Source organism: Coturnix japonica, chromosome 5, assembly GCF_001577835.2.
Source record: "Coturnix japonica isolate 7356 chromosome 5, Coturnix japonica 2.1, whole genome shotgun sequence".
NCBI lineage: Eukaryota > Metazoa > Chordata > Aves > Galliformes > Phasianidae > Coturnix > Coturnix japonica.
Window position 1 is genome coordinate 12565616 of NC_029520.1, and position 14507 is coordinate 12580122.

Genomic DNA, 14507 nt, shown 5'->3' on the forward strand with positions numbered 1-14507 from the left:
GATGTGGCTTAAAATGCAAGTTAATGTTCAGCATTAGGTCCTTATTAAGGATTTTGCTTTCAAATGTAGGGACAAACAGCACTATGGAAATGAGGTTAGGAATTTATGATGCCTGAAATGCAACCAAATTCTGAACTGGGTGATTGTGCTGGAGAGGAAGGAGGATGTGAAGAGGTTTTTTTCCTGCCTAGCAGGAGAAACTTATGTACTGAGAACGTAGTTGTGACTATCGGAGGAATGCTGAAAGCAGATTTCTGCAGTGAGGACAAAGCCAAGAAACAAGTGCAACTAACAACGCACAGTCAATTTTTAGAAGTAATCTGGATGGTTGTGCTTGAACCAAGTTTCTTGTCTGCTGTAGAGAAACTATTTCAGCTCTAAAATCTTAGTTTAAAAATTAACCCAACCGTATTAAAACTAGCTGATGGATTTTCAGTAGCACCACAGTTGGCCATATGCTATTCTCTAATTTTAGTTTACATTTGATTAAATCTGGCTCACATTTACAGCAGTATGTTTTAGGATTCGTATGTTCTGTCACTTTATGAGCCTGTTAGTTTTATTCATAGATTGCGTGGGTACTTGGAGGTGGAGTCTCAGAGCCAAAAAGGCTTCAGTGATCTGTTCTTATCTCTCTCTCTCTCTCTCTCTCTCTTTTTTTTTTTCCCCCCCTTCAAATTTAAGAAACAGTTCTAACTAACGTTTTATTACTCAGAAAGGGAAGTGAGAGGGGGATCAGTCATGGTTGCCTCCGCTTGATTCTGTGTAGCTTTCAGTGATTTGACTTGTAGGAAGGGTACTTTGCTATTATAAACTCAGTGCTCTACATGAAAGTATATACTTTTTCTTTTTCTCTCTTTAGCTGTTGTTGCTGTTATGAAAGCATGAACTGCATAACTGGTGGGCAGATTTCCAGATAGTGTGATTCCTTAGCACAGCTCACGTTCCAGAGGTATAACAATATGGAGTGCATCTTGATTTTGGTTAAGTCAGCAGTTATCAAGGATTGCCTCTTATCCATGTTTTAAGCTACTTTAATCTTTTCCTGTATTGCTGGGAGATATGCAAATAACATTCTAGTGTTGCCTTCCATGTTGTGTTTTGACCTTTTAAAAATGGGCTTATGTTGTAATGCTTGCACAGAAGTTCCACATGGAGAGTAGGAGTGTGGGTCAGAGCTGTTATTCAACATGTGATGCCTGGTCCTGTGACATGTAGGTTCAGGTGACTTCTGTCTCTTTTATGACCTGCACTTACTGTAAGTTGAGTCAATCATAATACTGCTTACACTTGCCTGAGAGATTGCTTACTGAAACAGTGCAGGAATTAAATGCTTTGATTCTGTTATGTGCAGAAGACCTAACTGTTTCCAATCACAGCAGCTAAAATACTCTGGGCTGCCTGAGAGCAGAATCACACCCACATGAGAGCCAGAGAAGGCTCTATGATTGAACTGCTGTACTAATTAAATGCTAGTTGAGTTGTATGAATGTTATTAATAGTGAAAAAGCAATTTAATACTAGGCTTGATTGTATGATAAAACAAAACAAAAATGTTTTCTTCTTTCCACAAATTTGAAGCTGGCTAGTGAGAGATTTACAGAATGGACCCTTGCTAAGGGGCTCCTTGAAGAAAAACCAAATCATAGAATTGCTCAGGTTGGAAAAGACCTTTAAGATCGAATGTGGCACAACTAATAGAGTTTAAATAAAAAACTTGGGAAATTATATTGCTTGTTTCTGAGCACAGTGAGCTGTAGTGCTTACTCTGTGAAAGAGCACTGAACTTGACTGTTACATGCTTCTCATAAATTGTGAACATCACTTGTGCAATTTTGGTCTTGCTGTAAGCCTGTTGCTGATGTGATACTTGTAAAAACTGCTTGTTTGATACCCTGAAAGGTGAACTGTACCTTTATTTCATAGAATCATAGAGTGGCTTGGGATGGAAAGGACCTTAAACACCATCTGGTTCCAACCCTCTGCCATGGGCAGGGTTCCAACCCACCAGCTCAGGCTGCCCAGCGTCCCAACCAACCTGGCCTCGAACACTTCCGGAGATAGGCTGTACACAGCTTCTCTGGGCAACATGTTGCAGTGCCTTACCACCTTTTGAATGAAAAATTTCCTCCTAACATCTAATCTGAATCTCTCTTCCTTTAGTGCATAAACCGTTCTCCTTTGTCCTAGCACTTCCTGCCTGTGTAAAAAGTTGTTCTCCCTGCTATTTATAGGCTCCTTTCAAGTGCTCTGGAAGGCTCCTTCCAGGAGTCTTCTCTTCTCCAAGTTGAACAAGCCCAATTCACACAGCTCATTTTCATGGGAGAAACGCTCCAGCCCTCCAGTTATCTGCGTGACCCTTGTGTGCTGCTGTACAATGCAGTTACCCCCTGCTGTGCTTTAGTCCTGTGAAACGTTGAGTGCTCTTTATCCAGGGATAAATAATCTCTGTGCTTTACGTATTTAAAAAAAGATGTCAGTAGCTGCTGCAAGGTATGCAAACTTTGCCTGGAAGAAAAATGGATTCAGTCTTTGTTTCTATTTCCCAACACTACATTCTCATTTTCTGAGGCTATCAGAATGCTTGTACGTCCAGTATCTGTGCTTTGTATATAGATGTGCATATAGGCTTCCGTGTGAACTTTGTGGGTGGTGAGGTGCACAATAAAGTAGTGCTCAAGTACATGATTTTTAATATGTACTTCCCAATAGTGTCTAGCATGGGATTGGAATAATGACCAAAATGCAATGGCTGAAAACTGTGGGAGGTAAGTGAAGATGAGAATGTGAAACAAAAGCAGCTTGCTAAATGCTGCAAAACTGTTCTTTTGGGCAACATAATTTCTGTGGGTGATGACCTCTTGGAGGCTATTTAGAAAGAAGCCTTTTGCTTAGTAAATGCAAAGAGTGTGCCTAGTACTTGCAGTCAACAGGAGGCTTACAGTGTCAGGCTACCATAGAGAGGGACAAAGAGTCCTGAGCTAATTATTTTGTGTCTCATCTGTGGATTTTCAAGTGTTTTGCTTTGTTGAAATCTAAGTATTGCCAGACGTTGAATATTTTCAACTGCTGCTGAACTCACTAGGATATAAGATCAGTTAGGACATAATGAGGTGCTGAGCAGATCATGAAGTCAAACCCTATCCTGACTCTTTGAGAAGAGATTTTGCTGAGAACTTTCACTTTACTCCTCATCTCTCATATCTCTAAGAAGAGAGCTACTATCCAAGTAGAGAAAAATCTGTACAAGTAAGGTTTTGAGAAAGGAAGAATAATTATTGAAGATCAGTTGTTCTTAGCATTGTCATGGACATCCCTGCAGTCTGGACTAACATAGTCGTGTTGTGATTAATGGCTTTATCGAAACTCAGAAACATTTCAAAACTTAAAGCAATATAATTTCCACTGCCATAACACAACCTAATAACAAAGCAAAGCGTGAATTGATCTTTGTCATTATCATGGGCTGCAGAAAAATACTTGTAACTGCATCAGTCTTTGGGAAAAACTGGAAAAGACTATGGTGATAAGAGTAGATAATGAATTAGGGGAAAAATTAACATATCTTTGGGATCTTTTTTACCAATAGTTGAAGAGCTGTTTTTCTTAGTGAGGAGAAACAACAGTTGTTTGAATGCATGGACTAGAATATTAAAGTTAGAAACCTTAACTCTTAAAGCAAGATTTTTTTCTTTTCTTTTTAAAGCACCATTTCTTTGTATTGCTTTTTTTTCATACCTCTGTCTCTGATTATTATATACATTTATCTACTGTAACATGATATTTACACACTCTTTTAGGTTTCCCTAGCAACTTTAACTGAGAATACAAATTGCTTAGCTTTATTCTACATTTGGTAACTGTAGCTATGCTTAAAAACTCCTCCTTAGATAACCATAAAAACACTTATTGTAACTGTTTTAAAGAAGCATGAAATGCACTTTGGTAAATACAAATTTAAATCCAGCAAATCTGGAAGACCTGTGTACATTGGGGCAGGGAAGCTGGCTTCCCATGTTGAAGATGCCTTTCATTGGTTTTCTTTATATCCTCTTGAGAAATTCAGGGATATGTGAGTGTAAACAGCACAGCAGAGGAGGAGTGTTTCCCCCTCCTCACCCCATCACTGCTTCAGTATTAATTATTTGGGCTGTCAGTGACATCAAAGGAAGTGTTAATTGATAATGTACAAACAGCAGATTTGACGGTTTATTTTGGTACTGAAATTTTGCATGAAAACAGAGAACTGAAAGACTTTGTATCTATTGCTGTGTTTTTTATAAACAAACTCAAAGAAAAACGTGTTTTAACTTGTATCAAATTTCAGCTTTGTTATGGTTGGAGATCTTTCCTGTCATGCCCATTTTTAAGTAGTGATAATTGCTTGAATGAGTCTTTGAGATTTTTATTTTGTAATACACTTTTTTTTGTTGTTCTTGTAGTTGTGTGGTAGACATTTGAAACAAATAGTAATGACTAAAAAAACAGACAACAATATCCAGAGTTTCCAGGAATGTGAAGCTTAAGTGATAGTTTACTATTTCTGAGTAATGGATCTCTTGTGATGACCATCACTCTATGGTTTGGCTAAGAGGAGTCTACCATAGTTAAGGGTCACTTTCTTTCCCTTTGTTTTGACTGTTCTGGAAGATTTAACAAGCTCACCTTTTCCATAGTTTTCCTAGCACTGAACTGGTAATAAAAGCAAGGGTGGGTGTGACTTAAATGTGTAATGCTTGGAGAGAAGAACCTGTTTAAAGTTCTGATTGGAAGGAAGAAACTGTGAAGTGTGTTCAGATAGAGAATGGGTGTTTTTAGAATAATTTAACATGCTTGCTTCTGCAGTAACATATAATCATGCCTGATCAACTGTTAGCTTCGATTACTGTTCAGGCCTCTACATTATGTACCTGCTGTTTTATAAGCTGCTGCTGTGACCTACAGCACTTTCAAAAACAGTGAAAAATGCTGTAAATTAGGCTTGTATCTTCTTGTAATTAAGATTCTCAGATAAAACATGCAGTTGTTTTACTGCTGAAAATAGCATCTGCTGCTCTAAGGTAAGATTTGCTCTGAGTAATTTGTTTTTGTAGGTGAAGCTTAAACTGTGCATAGCATGGTATAATATACAGTATAGCTGCTGCTTGGTGGTTTGAGAGAGCATTGTTTAGTCTATTATGCTTTGTTACTGAGATGTTATTTCTCATGAGTGCTCTTGCCAGTATGCAAAGTAATGGCACTCTTGACTGCATTAGACAAAGTGTTGCCAGCAGGCCAAGAGTGGTGATGCTCCTCCTTAGCAGTGATGAGGCTGCACCTGAAGTATTGTGTCCAGTCCTGCCCCTCAACACAAAAGACATAGACATGCCAGAAAGAGTTCAACATAGGGCTACAAGAAAGGACCTTTATCTGAGGAGAGTCTGAAAGAACTGGGACTGTCTTACCTGGAGAACAGGAGACTTGGTGGGGATCTTATCAATTTGTATAAGTGTCTGAAGGGAGGGTGCAAGGAGGACAGAACTAAGTTCTTGTCAGTGATGCCGGAACAAGAGACAGTGGGAGCAAACTGGAATACAAAAAGCTCTGCCTAAACAGTAGGATGCACTTCTTCACTGACTGGGTGACAGAGCACTTGCACAGGTTGCCTGTGGAGAAGCTGTTGAGTCTCCTTCCTTGGATATGTTCAAAAGCCACTTGAATGTGGTTCTGGGCAGCTGGCTCTCTGTGTTCCTGTCCCTGCTTGAGCAAGTGTTGGACCACATGGACCTAGAGATCCCTGCCACCTCAGTCAGTCTGTGCTTCTGTGCAGTATGTAGATGATAGCCAACGTTTAAAAAAAAAGCAATATGTTAGATGTTTATAGTATCAATTCACTTGTCTGTGTCCATGTTCTTTGTTTCTGTTGGCTTTAAATTTGTCTTCGCAGCATTATCTTTTGTGATGTATTTTTCAAGGATGTGCACTTTATCTGAGATTAGCAAATAAGGTGGCTGTAATACCTGTGACCTTGCAACGTTCCGCAAATGTGTGGGTATAAGTGGAACTGCAAATGTGAAGCCATGGATGTGACTTAGGCTCTTAGACTTTCCAGGGTAGTGAATTGCTTCTCATTTCAAAACTCTTGGAACAGTTTATAGTAATGCCAGCAGTAGTGGTTCCCTTAAATAATATCTGTATTTATTTAGGCTTTTTTTTTCTTCTTTTTTTTTCCCATTCTTAATGAAGACTGTAATCTTTTCTGTGGGCAAGTGATACAAACTATGCTAGGAATATTATCTGCATCGCACATTAGCATGACAAAGGTTTGTTTTTTTTTTTAATGCTCTCAGTGTATGCTTGATCTTAAATCCACAGATTTTATTGTAATACACATATAGAAATATTTTTAGAATAGGCCCCATTACAGGTGTCTGTGCTTTGCATAGCCAGGGCAAGTTGTATGATTAACAGCCTCAGCTGCAGTTGTGTCAGCTAATGATTCCTTACAAAGAATATAACCACTATGTTCATTCTTGACATAAGCTAATACCTTATGGTTATAAAAACAGAGTGTTCAGATTGTTGGTTCTTGGCCTTAGCTACACAAAACCATGGAACTTTATAAAGCTTAAGGACTTTGCAGTGTCTTGTCTTACCTAAATAATTATGTCTTACCTAAATAATTATGACTTTGCCTTTGTTTGAGCACTGAAATGTCAAAGTTTTTGTGACATTCTGTGCTGGCTTTATCTCCTTAAAATATGGGAGTGCTTTCAGGATAAGAAGGTTTGTACATACCTGTGAAATAGCACAAATCACTGGTCAAATTTTGCAAGTAATGAGTTGTTGTCAAATGTTACATCTTGGGGGGGAAAAAAAAAAAAAAGCATCTCTGAAAGGAGGATGATTTTAGGATCCTGTTGTTACAATCACCAGCTAAGGTGTGCCTAAGCTTGCAGAGAAGAAGTCTGTGCTGCCACTGTCAGCAAACAAGTGTGTGTGATGCTGAGGTGACAGCACACCTTCTGCATAAAATGCAGAGGCAGAAACTGCAAAAAGGCACAAAGTTTGTCTAGTAAGGGTAGGCAGCTCAAAGGTGAGAAAATCTGTAGACCTACCTGATTTTAGACCCACTGCACTGGTACAAAATACTGAGCAATAAAGAACTTGAGGATTCCCTCTAAGAGGTTCCTGCTGTTGCCAAAGTTTTGAGTAACCTGACTACACACTGTGGTGCCAGTGCTGCCACTGTTGATTGCCGCCATATGCATAGTGTTCTTGCCTTGAAGGAAGGATCTGTCTCCGTTTGGCCACTAGTATGTATTTGATTAAGTCCTCCTCTGTTTTAGGAACTTACTGTTTTTGACCTCAAATGCTCCTGTGAGAACGACATCTGCTCAGTTTCATGTCTTTGGGCTTTGATAAGGTCATCTTGATTGCATTCAGAAGACAGCAGATGTTGAATTCTAATGTTTCATCTTTCAGCAAATTGCTTATATTCTGTCCTTCCTAACACCATAAACTGGCACTTCAACATTGAGTTCTTATCTTATTAATAAAAAGGTATTTTTATTGCTGTAAATGAATGACTTAAAATAATTGGGAGCTCAATGGGCAAGTGGCCAAAACTCTGAGCTAGAAAAAATCAAGTAGTTTATGGATTTTTTTTATTAATATTCCTTACTCATCCTGCTTGAAGCACCTGATGATGCAACGCCCAGAGTTCATAGGTTGTCATAAAGCTGAATGTGAGATCATTTGAAATGAATCTCAGCAAGTTGGCTTGGATTCATATAAAACCAGCCTATTCCCTTACATTGCTAACATAATTGTTCTGCAGCGTATTTGTCAGTATGAGCCATCCAGTTGTAGAGAACTTGCAAAAAGATTGTGCAGTGGGTTTTGTTTTTAACAAGAATCCTCCTAACTAACTGGTAACATCCAGGCATGCTCTGTCAGGATGTGGGATACATCTGCCACTTGCTACTTGAAATGTTTCTCCAGATGGGACCTCTTCACTGAGATGCTTGCCAGAAAAATGCCAAAGCCTGTAGGGAGAGATGAGCACAAGAGACATAGATACTACTGATAATCCTTGCTTCTAGCATTCTGAGGGATGTATATTAGTTATATTGGTAAGATCCTTTTGTCTGCATGTCTGAAGAAGTGTCTGTCTGATACTAACTGTATTTCTCCAAGAAGTTGTAGTCATATATTTCCCTCATTCCAGAAGCTGGATTCTAGCTGGTGCAGTAGGGGGTAAAAAGGATGCTTAAATTTTTCGTATGTTCACATTAGTCCAAAAAGAAAAATAGCATGGGGGCTGTATACTGACCTGAGATAGAGATGTGCAGATGTTCTCACTTGCTTTGTCTACTACAGTTACAGTTTTCTTTTTTAATTTTTCCAGTGTCATTGTCCTTGGGCTCTGCTAACAGTACATACGGCCACCAGCATAACTACACCTCATTCTACTCAAGTTTTCCTAATTATTTTTCAGGAAGTTATTAACATTCTGGAAGGAAAACAAACCTGCTAGATGTAGACGCATTATTTAAATGTCAGGAGAGAGCCTCATCTGTATGTACTGTAATAAAAGCAAATAATCTTAAAATAGACTTCTGTGACTTGCATAACAATTGAAATACACTTCAGTGGGGAGGCAGCAATGATGTAACTCAAGAACCTTCTTTAATAGATGGTCCTGGATGGAGAAGAGATATATCAAAGTACTTCAGTTATTGCTTGATGAGATTAATCTATATCAGTCAGATCAGTTTGATCTGGATTGAAGAGTGTGATCTGTCAGTTAGATTTCATACCTTCTTTCTCACCACCTGCCCACCAATCAGTTGATCTACAACTGATAGAAAAGACAGCCTTCAGTAACTTGGAGAGGTGATATTAATCATATTTACTATTTATTAGAGAAAATGCCTGTAAATAAATGAGTGCTGCATTCAGCACTAAATAATAATGCAGAAATTCTTAGGATTTCTGTCTTTGCTGCTCCATGTACATAGGAGACTGCTCCTCCTACTGTGCACAATGAAGTTCAAGGATACAGATCATGTACATGCAACATGTGTGAATATTCATATGATTTCCACAAAGTGCCTGCCTATTCAGGGAATTGTTGTACATACTAAAATCTAATACTATGCATGTGCTGTATTACGGTTTTTTTTGCAAGTGGTTTTTGGTGGTTGTAGGATCCCACTGGGAATTGCTATCCAACCAAAAGGCTGTGTGCGAGTAGGTCAGGCCATATATCAGGTCAAGAAACTAGAAAAAAAAAAAAAGGGATGTTAACTAAGTTTCTGATTATCACATCAGCCTCATTATGGTACCTATATTATCAACCCTAGCAGGGTATAGTTTCAGATGTTGGCTTTGCAGCATGTGGAACATTGAGACTTTGCTTTTGGGCTCCAGGTGTTCTGCTTATCTTAGCAAAAAAACTTTCCCAAGACAGAATGTCTGTTTGTTGAGTTCTCTGAATTAATTGCCAGGCATCAGTTTCCTCCTTTGGAAGTAGGTAGTTCTTTTGCCTATTTTTATATACTTCTTTTAGTGTATCTTTTAATACAACTTATACAAAGTCTCTGCTTTTAATTACACTATGTAGATACTACTGAGTGTGCATATCTTACTAAACCCTTATGGTAATGTCAGGACCAAATTTTCACTTAAATCCTCAATTGTCCTCTCATTTTCACCAAGCTCTGCACCACTCATTGCCATAAGAAAACAGAGAACCCAAAACATTATGAATCCCAAGTTAAGTTTAAATGTGTTGGCCCTTCTTGCTTGATGATCCATCTTGAAGTCGCAGACAGCTTAATGTTAAGGTTGACTGCTGTATAGGTGTTGAGTAAGGCAAGGGTCCTTTATACCTTTCTGTCAACAAATAGTTAATCTGACCATGTCTTCTGGTACACGCAATCTCCAGATTGGTACATATGCACAGGTATTATTCAGAGATAAAGGTAAGCTTATAACATGCCTGCTGAGATGTAACATTCTTAAATCTTTTCTTCCCAAGGAAGTGATTATCACCTCCATCTCCTATAGACTGATAGAGTATTCCATACAGAATCTCATATTTTCTTAAGAAGAGGAGCCCTGACCTCAGCATTAGTATAAGGCCTTTGGTTTTTTTGGGCACTCCTGATTTATTAGCTTCAATTCTAACTATACTTGTTTTATAGTATGTTGCATTCTGATATCTTATTTAGTAAATCAGTTTGTTTCTCCTCAGTTCATTGCTGCTGTTATTTTTGGGGCCCATCTTTCCTTCCCTTTGTTTTCCCCTTTCTGGAGGTGTGGACCCATGGGTCCCTCTGCCCTGCTAGTCACAGAACTGGGCCAAATCATAAACCATTGATGTGTATAAAGTACTCCCAGTCACATAGCACAAAGTAGCAATAAGGTGACACAAACTAATGGCAAGAGCACAGGCATCAGCTTAAGCATGCTCATCTTAAGCATTAAGAAGACTTTTGTATCATCTCTACTATACTTAAGTGGGTGGTTGATGCCATCCTGAGTTTAACTGAGGTGGGGTTTTCATTTATTTTGGAGGGTAAGTACGAACTGGTTTTTGTAAGCCAGTTTTTCTGTGGCAGCTTCAACAATGAAAACTAATTCCACTCCAAATCTTGCTGGTTAGTAATAGATATCCTAGGATTTTTTTAACAAAACTGGATCTTAGGATCCTGGGAAATCATGTTTTCTTCGTTATTGCTGGTAAGGAAGGAGTTTAAAGGAATTTGTAGAAGTATGTTTGTTTGTGATACTTTGTTTTATATAATCCTAAGCTGACAACAGTTGTGTTAATGCTGCATCCAGCTGCAAATACTGCTATTAGCTTCAAACTCCTAGGAGGCTAGGAACCCAAGGCTTTCAGGGACTTTCAGTTTTGCCCTTCCAAAGGTATTTGGACTTTTGATGAGAGGAGCTTTAGGCTATGGTATTGAGAATGAGCTTAGCTGTGTTATAAGCATTTGACTATACTGGGAGAATTTCCAAACATGGTATATGCCATGCATTCTGAGGAATTTATAAAGATTTTTTCTTAGAAGTTGCTATTAAACAATTACATTCTTGCCAAACGTTTGAAACTCTAACAAAGCTATTCACAATATTCACTCAATCATCACCAGCTACTCAGTACTTAAATGAACTTCATTAGTACTTTTGGTTTCTTCATTTTCTGTTTAGAATTATATATGCAATGGTGAAAAGCCAACATCTGAAACAATAATTCTGGAAGATATAGTGCTTTTCAAGGACTCACGTTAAAATGTGCCAAACAGGTAATCAAACTTTGCATGTTAAGAAATGGCATCTGAAAGTGTTTGCTTTGTTGTAGGCTGTAAGCATAAAATAGCAATGCTGGAATAATGCAAGTGTATGTGAATGTGCATGCATACACATGGTAAATGAAATAGTAAGTCATCTGCACTGATGACTTTCTTCAATGTTCTGTGGATGTGTGATGAGCACGTGTGTACTGGAGCTACAGTCACTCCAGAAGTCACTCCTTGCACAAAAGGGATTTTTTTTCTTTGGAAAAATTCCTCAGCATTTTTAACTTGTGTTATTACATTTCACTTCATACAACAGTGACTTCACAATATACTAAAAAGGGCAGTATAAATGAGAGACTTATGGTCTGTTTTGCCTCTGATACCAGCCAAAACATCCTCAGAAGAAAGAGGAGTCTTAAAGTCAATACTGAGAAAAATGTAACTTGTATGATAGCTGAGTGACATGTTCATTCTACTATTTATTTTAAATAAGAAGAGAGGGTTCCTGTGGCAACCTGAGAAGTCTAAGTTGAGCTATGATAATCTGGAGGTTAGGGTCAGCTCTTGTTATGAACCTAAAATTAATTAAAGGAACAAAGAGCTGGTTCCTTTATATCCTTTGAATCTATTCTGCACAGTAACACGGACAGTCGAAGTGCATGTTCTTCATGATGAAAATGATTACTTTTTTTCCTGAACACATAGCTCACAAGATTAAAAGTATGATTGTATTTAGTATTCAGCGTGGATGTAATTATATACTTCTCTTGTTGATCACATTCACTGCAAGTTTTGTAGCTTCTTATTCTTTGTTTGAGGGCAAGTAATAGCCTCTAAATATTTACCTTAGTATCACAAAAGAAATGTAATATGTTTAAACAAACAAACAAACAACAAAAAAAAAACACAAAAAAACCCCAAAAAACCACAAATACACAAAACCCCAAACACAAAAAACCTCATTGTTTTAAACTGAACCACTACAAGCTTGGTCTGAAAGAGGACATTCTATTAAATTAGCTTGTTGGTGCTTCAGAGCAAAGTCAGGTTTAACAGTATTGTAATTCTGTAACTGCCAGACAATACTGTTAGTCTGAAGGCAACCTGATATTTCCAACTGCAGCTAGGTGAGATGAAGCAATATTTACAGCCAGTGTATGCAGATTTAATGTTTACATGTGGGTGTTGAAAACTGTCTGCTTGGGAAGGTAGTGCTATAAGATACATTTCTTGTAACCAGCAAAGGATGAACGTGTAACCTCAGTTTCCTGATGACTTGAATACACATAATAACATTTACTGTCCAATATGTTTCCTTAATGAATGGCACTCCTTCAGTCATTCTTCAGTAATAGAAAACACTGCAAATATACACCCTGTAATTTAATTTTGCCAAATCTTTCCTGTTCCAACCCAACCAGTTTCAAGTAGTTAATAGAATTATCAGTCTCTGATGTAGATTCATTGTGTTAATCTACTGGAAAGAAAGCAGTCTAATGAAATGCTCAGCAAAGCCCACAGCAGTGATGCATGAATTAGTGGTGTTAAGCCTTTAGCTTCCATCTGTGTTCTCTTTCAGCTCTGCTAGATACTTATTGTGCAGAAAGAGAAGAAAGCAGGTTTTTGTAATGCTATCTAGCAAAATTCCAGCAGGGGTTCTAGATTTCTATTGCCAATGACACAAGAAAGCATTTGTAGCAATGTCAGTGTCATATCTCAAGAATAAAATAGAATTGTAGTTGCAGAATTTGAAGGTTTTTCTTTTTTTTTTTTTTTTAAATTTATTTCCAACTTGGCATAGTAATTGCTAGTTGGGTTTTTCTGGAGTTCCTAGCTGGAACTCATTAAAACCCTTAAAACATTAGGGAATACTTACTGGGGAGAGGCAGGGAGTGGGCAAAGAGAAGGAATGGGAGGAGATAAAAGGTTATTTTAAGAAGTTACTTTTTGAAAGAAAACAGTCCCTGTTCACTATTTATTTGCCAATTCTACAATTTCAGGTAAGATTTTAGGTGCCAGAACTTTCTTCTGCAGAACAAAATATATGATCTCTGGAAACAAGGCTAGGATTCACAGGGAGATTACAGAGCTGCAGTTTGCATCTGCAGGGAGAAAACAAGAAAAGCCAAAGCTCAACTTGAGTTGATACTGGCCACTTTGGTGGTCAGGCAACAAGAAGAAAGGCTTTTCCAAGTATGCCAACAGCAAAAGAGGGATTAAGCACATCACTGGACTGGTAGCTGATGAAGATGGCTGCCTAACGAATATGGATGAGGCAGAGGCATTTAGTGATGTTTTCATCTCCATTTTTAGTATTACTGATATATCTTGGGCTGCCTGTGACCGGGGGAGCAGTGATATTGCTTTTGTGGACTCCAAAATTGTAAGACATTAATTTCATATTCATAAGTCCTTGGGGTCTGCTGGAATTCACTTAACAATATTACAGTTAGTGGGCATTATGTGGACCCCCCTCAACAAGTTGTGAAAGTCTGGGAAGGTCCTAGCTGACCGGAAACTAGCCATCATTAAACCTGTCTCCAAATGAGCATGAGAGAAAACCTAGGAAAATGCAAATTTTCAAACCTCAGTACTTGGGAAAAGTTAAGGAGTAAATTATCCTGGGTTCCACTGAAAGCCATTAAGAAGAAAGCTATTATCAGAAATAGTCAACATAGGTTAATGAATGGCAAGTACTGCCTTAGTAATTTGATCTTTTTATGATAGGTCATCTGCTTAGCTGATTAAGGGAAGGAGTTGGATTAAATTCTTCTGGGTTTTAGTAATGCCTTTGATACTTGCCCCTCACAGTTTCTTTCTGGATTAATTGCTTAACTGGGAGTTCAGCATGTCCACACTGTGCTGAGTGATGAACTGGCTCAGTGGCAGAGCCCAGTGTCACATCATGAATGGGGCTACTTCTGGGTGGTCAACAATGTTAATTCTAGGACCAGTTTGATTCAATGCTTTTTTTGGCAGTGACCTGGATGCGTTTGTGCAGTTCTGTGCTACCCAATAAAAAAAGGATGTTCAGGCTGGACATGAGGAAAAACTCCATTACTATGAGGATGGTCAAATGTTGGAACATACTTCAGAGAAAGGTGGTTGTTGCCTCATGCTTGCCAGTGTTCAAGTATATTTGGATAATGCCTTATTAAACTTTTAGTTAACCCTAAAGTGTTCAGACACGCTACAAACACAGTGGAGGGAAAGGGT

At 38.3% G+C, this 14507-nt stretch overlaps 1 protein-coding gene across 1 annotated transcript in view; it reads left to right on the forward strand.

Annotated features, from left to right (window-relative positions):
* The window catches only part of GALNT18 (polypeptide N-acetylgalactosaminyltransferase 18), a 224945-nt gene that overhangs the window by 3226 nt on the left and 207212 nt on the right, over positions 1–14507 (forward strand). The window lies entirely within an intron of this gene.